The sequence below is a fragment of the Prunus avium genome, chromosome 2 (genome assembly GCF_965620075.1).
Source record: "Prunus avium chromosome 2, drPruAviu1.hap1.1, whole genome shotgun sequence".
Lineage (NCBI taxonomy): Eukaryota > Viridiplantae > Streptophyta > Magnoliopsida > Rosales > Rosaceae > Prunus > Prunus avium.
The window spans coordinates 8976047-8990428 of record NC_142285.1 but is presented as its reverse complement, the minus strand read 5'-3'; the positions used below and the strand labels follow the sequence as shown (position 1 = coordinate 8990428).

The 14382-nt window shown below is 37.4% G+C and overlaps 1 protein-coding gene and 1 pseudogene across 9 annotated transcripts in view; both read right to left on the bottom strand.

The window, feature by feature from the left end:
* Positions 1–2196: 2196 nt before the first annotated feature.
* On the bottom strand, positions 2197–10865 carry LOC110747259 (putative disease resistance RPP13-like protein 1 pseudogene; annotated as a pseudogene). 3 transcript variants are annotated; one of them, XR_015833834.1, is made up of 8 exons: positions 6331–10865; positions 5761–5904; positions 4974–5412; positions 4533–4732; positions 3923–4139; positions 3190–3435; positions 2898–3063; positions 2197–2712 (listed from the first exon to the last, which is right to left on the bottom strand). The product of XR_015833834.1 is annotated as a putative disease resistance RPP13-like protein 1 pseudogene, transcript variant X3 (transcript). The 3 variants fall into 3 exon arrangements; XR_015833833.1 differs by having other exon boundaries at positions 5761–5893; XR_015833832.1 differs by lacking the exon at positions 5761–5904 and having other exon boundaries at positions 6331–10864.
* The window catches only part of LOC110763996 (putative disease resistance RPP13-like protein 1), a 32943-nt gene continuing 20757 nt past the window's right edge, over positions 2197–14382 (bottom strand). For 2 of the 6 annotated variants that reach the window (XM_088249065.1, XM_088249070.1), the window contains exons 2-7: positions 4974–5412; positions 4533–4732; positions 3923–4139; positions 3190–3435; positions 2898–3063; positions 2197–2712 (exon numbers count right to left, since the gene is read on the bottom strand). The gene's annotated coding sequence lies outside the window, so the exon portion shown is untranslated. Of the gene's footprint in view, positions 2713–2791; positions 3064–3170; positions 3436–3922; positions 4140–4532; positions 4733–4973; positions 5413–14382 lie in introns of those variants that run through there. The other 4 variants (XM_088249069.1, XM_088249068.1, XM_088249067.1 and 1 more) reach the window with 4 other exon arrangements.

Below are 14382 nucleotides of genomic sequence, written 5' to 3'. Positions count from 1 at the left end.
GTTCATCGAGCTTTTTCTGCCGAAATAAGTCGGTGAACTCAGGCGAAGCAATTTTGTCACACAACGTCTGGATGGTAGCAGAGATGAGGGCCTCTCCGATCAAAGCCATATCTTTCTCTTCTCTGCAAGGGGATTTGGATGAAGTAATATTCCAAGGTTTGCAAATAGCTAGCACAACTAGGAAACACAGGGTAAACGAAGTATGAAAGCTGTCGTTGGAGATAAAATATCCAGTTTCGTTTTCAAAACTTTTCTGTAGCCTCACATGGGGATGGGGTCGTATATGCAAAGTTGGATTCAATAATATTGTGGACGTACAGCTTAATAGCTTTTGAGAAATTGTCTGTGAACATCTTCAAAAGGGGCCAAAGTGGTACAAGATGCTATCAACTTTTTTCTTTTATTTGTTAGAATATCAAAAGTATAAATATAAAATGCTTTCACAAATCAAATGTTATTGTGAAAGCAAATACAAATGACTCTATACATAGCTTCGTTTTGAAATATCATGTTTCGTTTTGGAAACACTTCTGTAGCCTCACATGGGGATATGGGGTCGTATATGCAAAATAATATTAGTTTAGCTTCACACTCACACACTAGCTTTTGAGAAATTGTCGGTGGACTTCTTCAAATTGTTTGGACCCACATTGGCAAAAATGGTACAAGATGCTATCAACTTTTTCTTCCTTTTATGTATAAGGCAAAACGTCATTTTTGTTTTTGTAGTTTACCATTTTTATCATTAAAATGAGGTTTCAATTTGGTGTTTTTGCCTATGTGGTCTTCAATTCCAAGTAATTTAAGGATATTTTTTAATTTCTGTCAAATTCTTCAGACTATCATTATTTCTTGAGAGGCATTTCAGTCCACAAATAAGTAAAAAAATTCATTTATTTTAAAAATTTACCAGAGACCAAAAGCGACGTTTTGTGCGTTTTCAAAAGGAGGACTTTAGTGCTCATAGATCTAAGCAGTGAACATTATATATTTTCATTTTTTTATTTTTCAGTTAGGTCGGATCAATAATGCAATGAAAAACTTAGCAATTGTCTATGTTCTTTGTGTGTGTTTGTATGGTTTTACCCTTGTTGCCCATACTTTTCACATCAAACCAACAAATGGTATAGTACTCATGCTTGGAGTCATCTCATTTGTGCAAATATGTGTGAACACAAGTAGCAATTGTCCGTGTTCTTTGTGTGTTTTGGGGAACTTTATGGCTTTATCCTCGCTAACCAAACTTTTCTCATCAAACCAACAAATGGTATGGTTACTAGTATCAGATATTCATGCTTTAAACACACAAATTGCAAATTGCAGTTTGCTTCGATCTCTTTAAAGAGAGCGAGATATTCAGCTAATGAGCAGCTGTATGTCTTGTGAGATTCCACCTTCGATTAATTACTAGGGAGATGTCCGAGCCAAGTCACCACCTTTCAACCACCAAGGAAACAAAACCAGCATTCCTAAGAAACTCCAAGTGCCAACAAGTAATCTTTATTAGATAAAGCTGTTAAACGTGGCATGCTTTCCTTATCTATACTTTCCTCCACTGAAGTTTGTCTTCCACTCAAGCCTTAGTCAATTTTTCCACTCAAGCCTGTCCTCCACTAAAGTATTAATTAATTTGTTACTTTATGTAAAATCAGTTATAGCAGCAGCTGTATATAATTGGGTTCACATCTTTTGTCCCCATTGTCTCCGTATCCTCGTTGTCTCTTACCTAAAATCTTGACATCTGTTATCTCAGAAAAAATATATATATTGATATTTGTCCATTCACTTAACATCAATATTCCGTTTAGATGACAGAATTGAAAATTACATAGAATTTTAAAATGACGGAATTCAAATTGTCATAATTTCAATTTCTGGTAATTGAAGATTTCAGTGTTTGAATTTATGTATGTCAAATTTTGTAAATAGCACTATGAAAATTGTGAAATTATGCATATTTTGGTGGAAATTAAACTCGGAAATTTGATGCTCTAGTTTTTACGATTTTTTCCTCGCGTCATTTAATAAATTCCGCGCTTAAGTTGTGTTCACCCATTTTGATTTGTTTCCTGTGATGGTAGGGTAAAGTTCCCCATTTTCCTGAAAACCATTGACTGGTCAACAAGTCAACTTTCTTTAATGTGCGAGCGTGCCACTGCTAGCAATGAAAACCCTAGCAGACTTTTTAAAAAAATAAATAACTTGCGCCCCAAGTTACTGATTTTTGAACAAGCGATTGTGAATTTGGGTGAGGAATATCTCCCAAGCAAGTTCTTTTCTATGCCTTAGACTGGTCAGGACTTCATAATTTTTTATAGTATAAAACTGGTAGTTCTTGCCAGAATAAATGACAACAGAGTGAACCGCTTTCAGGCAGAACTCCCCTTTACAAAGCTCAAAAAGGGAAAACTGACTATAAAAAGACAAAAAGAGGGCTGTGCTTCCATTTTTTTCTGGGTACACGCCTCTGTTCTGGGCTGGACTGGGTATGCCTGTGCTGGACTGGACTTTCAACAACTTCAACTGCTAGGCTTCAGTTGCAAATCGATACCAAAGCTTGAGTTTGGCAGGGGAGAGGAAGATGCTCTCAATTTTATTTTATTTTTCATCTTTATTTGATCATCCCTTGTTCTTCCACTTCAGCCCCACTATTACACCATTTTTTCAGCCACAATTATAATAGCTCCATGAGCATTAAGTCCTTCTGAAATTCTGCTAACATTCAAAATTGGAATTTGCTGGTGATATATAATAGCATCTTTGGAGCAAGCACCATATTAACTCATTAACAGCATATACAATATATAATACATTTTATAAATAAATAAAAAATTCTCTCATTTACATGTTCAAGTTTCTACATAAATCAAATTTCTCAAGAATAAAATACTAAATACCTGATTTTCTCGAACTTGAAGCGTGGCACCCTTTGTTTCAAATAATTGCAGAACCCACCGCTTAAGAAAAGAAAGCATACCATTTCTCTTTATCAAATCAGCTCACAGAAAATGGTTGTTTTGTATCACTTGACGCCTCTCTCTCCACTTGCCCAAGATCGACAAACTATAAAAATAAAAATAAAAATAATGAGCAATTTAAGGAGATGCAAGCTTTCCCAGTTATTACTGATATTTAAAAATAAAAATAAAAAGTTTGAAGAGCAAAGTTACTTGATGATGACTTTCTTACCTCTTTGCAGAGTCTTTGATCCTACAAAATAATTGCAACACAGCCACTTATAAGAAGCATTTCTAGCCTCCATTAGAAAATTTCAAACAGAAAAATGTTTACAAATCCTTATGTAACTCATCAATTTCCATTACAGTTGAGATATTTAGAAAGGTTCATTGACTCAGCAGACATTTGAAGGCTGATTTTCTGTCCCAAATGATGATGACTTGAGCGATGCCACGTATGAACATGTTTGGTCTGTTCCTACAAGTCCAAATTAGAATCCACAAATTAATTGTAATAGGAGTATACTTTATAATTTTGGTGATAATAGATTCTAAATGAACCTTAGAATAATGCTGGTTTTAATCAATGTAGACAGTTGTGTATATAAAACCGCAAATTATAAAGCTAGCCTAACCCTTGTTCAAGTCCAGGACAGATTTGTATAAATTCCTCCATTGTTGAAAAAGAAACGGATGAACGATCACTTTTGAAAAATTTTATGACATAAGAGGCCTCCTTTTTTATTTTGTGTGGCTGACTCCTTTTAACAGTACAAAAACAATAAGAGAAATAATTAATTACATAATACAGTCATAGAGGTCCCAGCTGGTATATGCAAACTACTATTGATTATTAGAAATTTTAAATTTTGTATTGTTGTCCCCCCTCCCCCCACCCATTGCAGTTATTAAACAGTTATGATGAGGCAAAAGAATGAAACGAAAACAAGTGTTAGAAAGTAAACCTCCAGATCACCGAAAGATCTAATTGCGACTTTCCATTTAACAAGCGATGTTTGTGATCAGAATTACAAGAGCATAACATATCTACACAAGCTTCAAGCTGGTAACAGATTAGAAAAGATGAGACAGCATGCCAATGGGGAAGGAAATGCGGATGCGAGTTTGTGCCATGCCACCCATGTCAAAAAGTAGGCTTCCGCAGTTCAAGATAAGCAAAACCTGCTTTCATTAGAGGAAATAAAAACATTACAAAACAGGGGACAAGTTATCTACTGGATAAGCTAGACTACTCAAGCTAAACATCCTAACATTACAGGAACGAAATATAAAATACAGCAGCACTCCACTAGTAACATAAATGAATTTTAAAAACAGAGTGTGGTTGAAGACTGACTGCGACATTAACATATAAAAGCATTCATCTCCTGTCTTATAATATACGTGCAGTACTTAGGAAAGTACAACTTAAGCTCACCAGTTGAACTCTAAACCCTAATAATATACTGTGAGTTTTATCTTACAACTTAAGCTCACAGGTTATCCATAGACATTGAATACAATTTAAACTAGCTCAAATGAGACTCAAGTACATTTTTATTACAAAAATAGTACCTCAAAATGTTGTGCATTCAATGCCTGTATTTGGGAATATGTCAGTTGAGATATTCCAGGTGAACCTTTCTATTTCTCCACGTTGTGACAATTGTTCCGTAGAAAAACATAGAGCTATATTAAAAAGTAAACCCTACTCTGGAAATGACACATAAAGAAACCTTGTAAATGAATAGCTCTCCAAGAGAAGATATGTTGTCCTGCAAAAAGAATGCTAATTATTCAGCATTTGAGATTTAAATAGGATATAAGTTGTGATCAGCAGAACAAGCAGAATCAGAAATAAAGCAAATTTAACCAGAATTTACTGAGCAAAATAAATAATAATAGAAATCAGATTGAGTGTTTGTGTTAAGTACTTTGTATGTGAGCGAGAGGGAGAGAGAGCTCATATCTTATGATCACTTCTTCGCCTATCTTGATGCAAGGAATGTGAGATACCTTTTCTACAGGGCAAAATAATGGTCGATGCACAGATAAGAAAGAGATGTCGGCAAACGCTCTTCTGGCAGGAATTGGATACTGTCACACCCACAAATATGTAGCCTTTGCAGCGAAGAGAGGCGTTCAAGTTCCTCTCCTGGCAGGAATTATAGACTAACAGGCCGTAATATATAGAGTGCAAAGAGTGGTATTGAGCAGCTGTTCCTTGAGAAACGTCTACAAGATATTGCCACCAAGTACTTGCAAACCCCAGTAATCTCCCACCGTAGGGCACAGTCTGTCACAATTCAAAATATGAATATATTGCAGGTTGGGAGGCAAATTTCACAAGATTTTGAAGATCATATATCCCCAAATGTCGAAGGCTGTGAGGGTGCCAATGTGTTTAGGCAATGACTTCATTCTGGCATCTACTGACTGTGACAAAAGTAGGCTTCTGCAGTTCCAAATAAGCAATGAGTATCGATGAAAACTTTTTTTGATAAGAAACGTGCTTTCATTACAAGAGAAATAAAAACAATACAAAACAGGGGATAAGTTATCTACTGGATTAGCAAGACTACTCAACTACCACCACAGATCAGAGATTAAACATCCTAACATTACATGAACGAAATCTAAAATACAGCACCAGTCGAATCACAACATAAGTGAAATCTAAACAGAGTGGAATAACACAGAGTTGCTGTGTGAAATGCGGGGGCATGAACCTATCCATAGGCATTAAATTCGATTTAAACTAGCTCAAATGAGACTCAAATACATTTTTTTCATATAAAAGTACCTAAAAATGCTCTGATAATTGTTTTATAGAAAAACAAAAAGCTATATACAATAGTAACCCTCCTCTGGAAATTCCACACAAAGAAACTTTCCAAATGAAAAGCTACCCAAGGGCCAAGAGAAGGTATGTCGTCCTGCAAAAAGACTGCTAATTATTCAGCATTTGATACTCCAAATAGGATATAATTTCCTGAGCAACACGTTATTAGAAATCAGATTGATTGTTTTTTTTCTGGAAAAATTATTTTTATCTGAAAATAACAAAAAGCGTGAAATTATTAGAAATGAGATGAATTTTTATCCAACATGTATGATTTTGATCTGAAAATAATTATTAAAAATTATTTTTATCTGAAAATAGCATGAGACCAGTAAAAAGCAGCGACAATGCAATTGACAAAAAGCTATGATTTTGATCAGATGCGTGAAATTATTAGAAATTTGGAGATTGAATTTGGGCAATGTCCAACATGTATTTGGGTTTTTGGAAGAGAAAGAGAATATGTGTTTTGGTTTTTGCATTCAATTAGAACAAGAGAAGCAGTTTTTTACGGTAAGAGAAGGCACATACCTGACTAGCTCATATTATATGATCACTTCGTAGCCTATCTCGATGCAAGGAATGTGAGATATCTTGGCCCAATCTTGTCCCGTCTTATTCTTATACCTTTTCTCCAGGGCAGGACAAAAGAGGATAAACAGATGAGAAAGAGATGGCGGCAAACCCTCTTCTGGCAGGCATTGGAGACTGGGACAGCCAATAATGGATAGATGTTGAAGAGAAGTGAGGCGTTGAAGTTCCTCTCCTGGCAGGCATTGGAGACTGGGACAGAACATAATATATAGCTCTTGAAGAGAAGTGAGGTGTCGAAGACCCTTTCCGTCCAAAGATTTCAGAGTTGATAGAGAAACGATGCGGAGAGTGTGAAGAGTGGTAGGGAGCAGCTGTTCCTTGAGCAACGTCTCCAAGACATGGTCACTTCGACTGATAAAAAATTGTTCAAGGGAGACAAGTGCTTGCAAACCCCAGTACTCTCCCACTGATGAAGCCCTCAGTCTCTCACAATTATTAATGCTAAAATCTCGGAGGTTGGGAGGCAAACCCCCATCTTCTGCAAGTGACTCCAGATTCGGAAGATACCCTATCGACAAAGATCGAAGGGCTGTGAGGGTGTGAAGGCGTTTGGGCAATGACTTCAAATTCTCGCATTCGTCGACTAGAAAGTGAATCAGGTTGGGAGTGGGCATTTCTCCCTCGTGAAAACACACCATTTTTGGACATTTATAGACTTCCAAGTATTTGAGATGGCTGAGATTCTCAACAGCTCCTTCTTCTTCAATCAAGGAAAGGGATTCCAGATTCTCACACTCATGAATGTAAAGGCACATCAATTTGGGAAAAATTCCCAACGGGAAGGACCTCATTGAATCACAGCTATTTTGTATCCACAAATAGTCAAGCGATGTCAATTTGGCCAATATCTCATGGGGTAGGAATTCTAATCTCCTACAATTGTGTATAGAAAGCCATGACAACGTAGTGGGTAGGCCATCTTTAGGGAACGACGACAACGTTGGACAATTCCAAAGAGTCAAAGTTTGAAGACGATTGCAGTTGGGCAAGCGCTGTACGTCAACAACATTTCGAATCTCTAATTGGGACAGGAGCTTTGTCTCTAATAATGATAACAGAACTGTTTTGCATCCATCCATTTTCAATTCTTCAAGAGATTTATAGTTAAGACTATTGGTAGTTGTGGTAGTGGCCCTTCCATCATGTAAAACTACACACCCAGACACCGTAAGCTTCTTCAAGCAAGGCAACTCACAAGGCAAACTTCCTCTCAGCTTCGGACACTTAATTAGAATCAGCTCCTGGAGACGAGGAAAGTCTGGACCATATTCACCCCCACTTGCACTTCTTCCACTTGGCACCCATTCCTCCCACTCTAGCATCTCTCTAAACTCCAGCTTCTCCAGAGATTGAAATGGCTGAGTTAGATAAGCTCCATTTCTGTCATAGAATTCGACGCCAATCATCTTCACAAACTTCATTCTTTCTATACAGAGTTCTTTGAGTGCCGGTAGCCGCCCAACTGGTGGGAGCGACCAACAATAACTACAGTCACTGAGATGCATGACTAGTATGTTACAAAAAGACGAGTCTCCTAACCAATTCGGAAAATTGGTTCCACCATAGAATCTGATGGTCAATTTCTCCAAATTCACGCAAGGCTGGAGCTTGTCGAGTACATCTTTCTCCTTTTGGGAATCATCAGCATCCTCCACACCCCATGAAAGCTCTAACTCCTTGAGATCTTTCTTGTGCTTCATATTGGCGTGCAGTGCATCCCTCGCATCAACTACATTTTGTAGCTTCAAAATTGATAGTTTTCCTCGAAGTTGCGGGAACTCCCTCAGTTCTCTTATGCCTGACCCAGTAGATTTGCCCACAACAAACGCAGTCAATGTTCTCAAACTTTTCAGTCTACCCATTTGCACCGGCATCTCTTCAATTTTAGTTCCACTGACATCAAGATGATGCAAATTAATCAACTCCTTCATGCATGCAGGCAATTTAATAAGAGATCTACAACCTCCCAACATCAATTTTTGCAAATTAATCAATTTTCTGATGTCTGCAGGCAATTCAAGGAGAGAGGAACAATTTGACAATAGTAATGTCCGCAAGTTGTAGAGATTGCAAAGTACCCTAGGCAACCTTACAATTACAGTATGGGAAAGATCCAAGTAGCGCAAGTGAATGAGGTTTGCAATAGAATCAGGTAACGCAGTGACATTTTGATAACGTGACAATGATAACACCCGTAAACATCTTAGTGATGGCAACAAATCTTGTAGAACTTTTTTACTTACAAAAAATCTTTCTTGTCTATATGGATTTAAAGAGGTAGGTAGGAAGGTCCGCAAAAATCTAGCCTCATATAATGGTTCAAATCTTGGAGCAGCATCAAATTTTCCCCTAGCATATGACAAATGACGAGCTCTTTTAACTTCACGGGATACCCCACCTTCAAGCCTAAGGCAAAACCCCCGAGACATGAACATAGCCAATTCATTAATGAGATCATGCATAATGAAGCTGAATTTCCTTGACTTTTGAAACAACGATCGTGAGAATAGCTCATCAAAGTATCTTCTAGCCAATGTTTCCATCCTTTTTCCATTCTCAGCTTTTGGAATTATACCTTCTGCAATCCATAATTGAACTATATCTTCCTTTTCAAACTCATAATCCTTTGGAAAAATTGAACAATAAGTAAAACATCGTTTCAACTGAGCAGGAAGATAATGGTAACTCAACCCTAGAGCTGGAAGAATGTTAGTTGTATCATAGGGTTGGTCCCAAAAACTATCATTTAGTATTCTATTCCAGTACTCGAAATCTATATTGCAACGTAACAAACCCCCAAGTGTTTGTGCAGCTAAAGGCAACCCTTTGCATTTGAGTGCAATTTGCTTTCCAATGTCTTCCAAGCTTGGATGTGCACTACAGTTTTCATTTCCAAATGCATGTTTTGAAAGTAACAACCAACAGTCCTCTTGTGACAGTGGTTCCAAGTATTGAATAGGGACATTTTTCATGACAAATGCTATATTTTTGTTCCGTGTTGTTATGATGACTTTACTTCCCCTTGCTCCTGACGTAAAAGGAGTTTGGAGGAACTTCAAATCAGTATAATCCTCATTCCATAGGTCATCCAATACAAATAAAAATTTCCTTCCCTTCAGTTGTTCTCTTAGTTCAACTTGAAGCAAATTCAAATCTGTCGTATTACAAGGCTTTGAAGTGACTGACTCAAGAAGAGTTTTAGTTATCCTAATAGCATCATAATCTTCTGAAATACAAGCCCAAGCGTGAAATGTAAAATGACCTTTCACCTTATCGTCATTGTAAAGCATTCGGGCAAGGGTTGTCTTGCCAACCCCGCCCATTCCAACAATGGTGAGGACAGACACATCATCCTTGCTTGCATCATCAGATAACAAAATTTGCAATATATTTTCTTTGACTTCATCTCTACCATAGACACAAGGTTCATGAACCAAGGAAGTTGTTGGAGTTCTTCGTGAAACCTTCCGCCCAGCATCTTCTCTCAGACCAAGAGCACTTTTCAGTTGTACGAAGTTTTCTAACCTTGCTTGTAACTCTTGTATCTTATCATTCATGCTCTGATAAAAATGATTACGAGAAGAAAAGAGCAGGTTCCGCACCTTATTGGTAAATTTTCCAGTTTGATCTTCACCTTCGAACTTGCATCGTAAAGCTTCCGTGTCGATCTCATCCAGTAAGTCCTCTGCATCAAAGACAGCATGTTTGAGCTCGTCGAGCCAATCCCTCACCGCAGGTTTCTTAATTTGCTTCTCCTCTGCGTCATCGAGAACTGCGTATAAGGTCAACAGTGTCGTCTTCAGCTTCATGAGTAGTGGCTCATCGAGTTTCTTGTGCCGAAATAAGTCAACGAACTCGGGTGAAGTAATTCTGTTGCACAACACCTGGACGGAAGCAGAGATAAGAGCCTCTCCGATCAAAGCCATGTCTTTTCTCTTCTCTGCAGACTGCAAGGGATTTAGATGAAGTAAAATATTTCAAGATTCGCAAGTAGCTAGGCTAGCACAACTTGGAAATACAGGCTTGTAAACAAGTATGTAAGCTTTTTAAGACTGCAAATAACATGAACTTGTAATCTTCAGCTTGGAAAACCCTCTCTCTTTCTAGGATCCTTCTTTGTTTGTGGCTGAAAACTTTTCTGTGGCCTCACATGGGGGGATGGGGTCGGCAAAGTTGGACGCAAAAGCTTTTGAGAAATTGTTGGTGGACTTCTTCAATTTACTCGTATGGGGTGGGTGGGACCCACACTGGCAGAAATGGTACAAGACAACTTTTCTCATTTTTCGGTTGGACAAAGATTATGAACTTTCTCAAACTTGGGAATTGTCCTTGCTTGAATCACACAACAAATAATGGTATCAAATATTCAAGTAATTAAGAGCATTTCAATTTCTAAAACTGATAGCATTTGTCAAATCTGTGAATCTTGGGCATTCCGAGTGGAATATTATCAGTGACTGTTTCCTCCCTTTCTCCCATGTTTCTTGTTGTTTCTTGTTCGACGATGATGTTGTGATTCTTATCTTCCAAGCCTGTAAAGTGAAGTGTCTATGAGGTTTTGATGGAACCATTTGAAATAATTCTGGGACCACGACGTGCTTCAACAGTAGCACTTACCAAACTGGGAGGGTATGAGCTAGCAACAGACAAAGTAGTGCATGAGAAGTCTTTTTTTCTTGATTGCCTTCTTTTCTTGGTGAGAAATGGATCATTGCTCAGAAGATTTTTATTTTTATTTTTATTTTTATACAAGCAATATTGAGGGTAGGGAGAAATCGAATCCAGAACCTCGAGTACAGGAGTAAATGCTCTTAATTACTTGAATTACAAACCCCTTACAGTAAATTTTACATCCTTGCTTGAATCACACAAATTGCAAATCGCAGTTTGCTTCGATATCTTTAAGGAGAGCGAGATATTCAACTGATGGGCTATGTCTTGTGAGATTCCACCTTCGATTAATTACTTTCCTCCACTAAAGTCTGTCTTCCAGTCAAGCCTTAATCAATTCTTCCACTCAAGCCTGTCCTCCACTCAACTATCACAATGCAAATTCCCAATTTTGAATATTTTACAGATGTCATAGTTTGATTGGGTTGGGATTCTTATCTAAGATTCTGACCTGGTATCCCTGGTTAGTACATGGGAAGAAGGGCAGGTGAAGAAACTTGCTAAGCATCCCTGGTCACTAATAAATAAAATGAAAGTGGAGAAGTTGCTAGGCTAGCTGTAGGATAAACTTAGCAATAGCACAACAAAGCATCAAATGAAAAGGAAAAGAGAAACAAAAAAAAGAGAGGAACATATCAATTTGAGCCAATTTTGTTGTTAGAATATAAGAATATTCTTTAACAAAATAAATAGTATGGTGAAACCTACACTACTGACCCTCATCGAAACACAAATTTGAGTGAACAACGTTATATTGTCAGTGTTTTTTTTTTTGTTTGTGTGTTTTTGTGACTTTATGGTTTTAGACTCGTTGATCAAATATTTGGCATCAACACATGTTATGTACTTCGTTCTTTCACCTTATCAATATAATTAGCTCATTACCACACGCTAATGCGTTTGTCAATTATGACCTGCACTGGAAAAAACTGGTACAAGATGTTGGAAATTTTTTTAGCTGATATCAAGTATGACCAACAAATTCCAATTTTGAATAATACACAATTTCAAAAGGAGGACATGCTCATGAAACTCTGCAGTTAATTCAAAGAGAAATTAAACCCAAAAGACAATGGAGATACAGATGTCATTATTTGATTGGTTTTGGTTGGAATACTTATCTGAGATGCTGACCTGGCATCCCTTATCTTTTTTTTTGGATCGAAGGCATCGCTGCTTGTTGTTAGTACATGGGAAGAAGGGTCGGTGGAGAAGCTTCTAGTTGTGGATTTTTTTTTTTCTTTTTTCTTTTCAACAAGAAACGAGGAAAATTTAGGGCCCGTTCGGTAATGTTTTTAGGGCCTGTTTTCTGTTTTTGTTTCCTGTTTTTCACAAATACACGTTCGGTGCATTGTTTTCATTTTCCCTCACAAAACGTTTTCTGAAAACAAATCTAACTTTGTGAACAAAAGTTGAAAATGAAAAAAAGCTGTTTTCAGTAATTTCATTTTCAGTGTTTTCCGAAGACACGAGAATGCATCACATCAACAACTCTAGCTCTTTCTCTTGACAACCAATAAACCCACCAACATGAACAACACCCATCTTCTCCAACCCAGTAAACTAAGAAAAGAAAATATAGAGGAAGAAGAAAAGAAAAGTGTTGGGGTCTTTTTCCGTCAGAAGGCTCGTTCAGACTTGTCTCGGACCGCCATAGAGTGGTGGATCAAGCCTTCGTTGCCCCTTTTTTCTGAGTTAGTGTTGTTAATATTATGTTAACTCGCAATTGTACGGGGCAATTAGTAGTATAGCAAGACAAGTACGAGGTCGTACCCACGAAGACTGAGAAGTTAAAACTAGTTATGTACTTAGATTACCAAATTCAAGAAAGTAGGAGGTTATGTCTAAAACAGAATTTAAAACAAGAGTGGTTGTGATTGTTGAACAAGAGAAGCGAAATGAAATTGAAAACAAAAACAAGTAAACAAATGTAACAAAGAGTGGTTTTAAGAGTTGGAAAACAGATTTTGAGACTAGGGCATTCGAATCACCATAACAATTCAATTCTGGGTTATAAAGATTCAAGTAACAAGTCTAATTCAGATTCAAAGATTGATTCTAGCTAGAGTATGATTAGGCCATGGTGTTTGGTCCTAACCTTGTGTTCCTAATTCCCTAATTTGATCATTTGTTGTCTAACCTAAAATTAAGCATTAGGAACCCATTAAGCATAGAAGAACATTTAAAACAACCAAGTATGTATCTAATCCCTGTTGTCGAATGTCCATACATACTCTTCCTATTCATAGTTCAATTCGAATTAAAGCATGGTGTATACTCTTAATTCAAACCAAGATAGTTAACAAACAAGTTCTAATGGTGATCAATCATTCAAACAAGCATGTTAACTTATAAGCATAATGAATAAGAACATGAATCATGAATCAAACTTGAAACTCCAAACTTATAAACCCAGAATATTCATGTTAGGTTACATCGAAGCCCTAGTTATGGATTTAGCTACTCATAATGGAAAAGAGACTTGAACAGAAATGAGAAAACATAATGAATGCAATAAGAGTAGAAAAACCCTTTTTCTGAAGTTCTTGTGGTGTCCAAGGCTTCTCCAAGTGCTTCTCCACTTCTAATGCTTCTCCAAGAGCTTTCCCACTTCTAGAAAGATGTATGAAGGATATGGAGGTGATTTGGGATGAGTTTGAGTGAGTGGTGATGGCTAAGGAAGATGAAATTCGTAGGGAAATGGAAGAGAAGAAAGCTGGAGTTGTTTTGGTGATTGTTGGAGTGTTTGGGATTGTGAGAGTGTTTGAGGATGGTTGGAGTGAATTGTGGGGTTGTGAATCCCAGGATTTGTTGTGTCATGAATGTGGAATGGATGTGGTATTTATAGGGAGAGGGGAGTGATAAATCTGAATTCAATATGGCTAATGCATACAACACTTGCATTATAAAAGATGAATTGGTTGATGCACTTCACTAATGCATACAACACTTGAATTATAAAATTTGAATTGGTTGATGCACTTCACCAATAAATCCCACCAGCAGCCCTAGCTCATCTTCATGTCACCATGACCAAGCTTCCAACCAGCTACAATAGCTCATGCCTAACTCACCATGACCAAGCTTCCAACCAGCTCATCCTGAGGTCAGCATGACCAGCAACTTCAAGGGCTTACAACTTGGGCTTCTCTTAAGCAAATGACGACTTTAAGATGTCCATTGTGAAGATCAGAATGTGTCTGATCCAACCACACAAGTATTGGCCCAATCCAAGCTCGGATGAAGAAGATAAGTCCGAAATGAAATTCTAACTCAGTTTGCTCGCTGACAAAAATCCATCCTGAGCATGGATCTGTG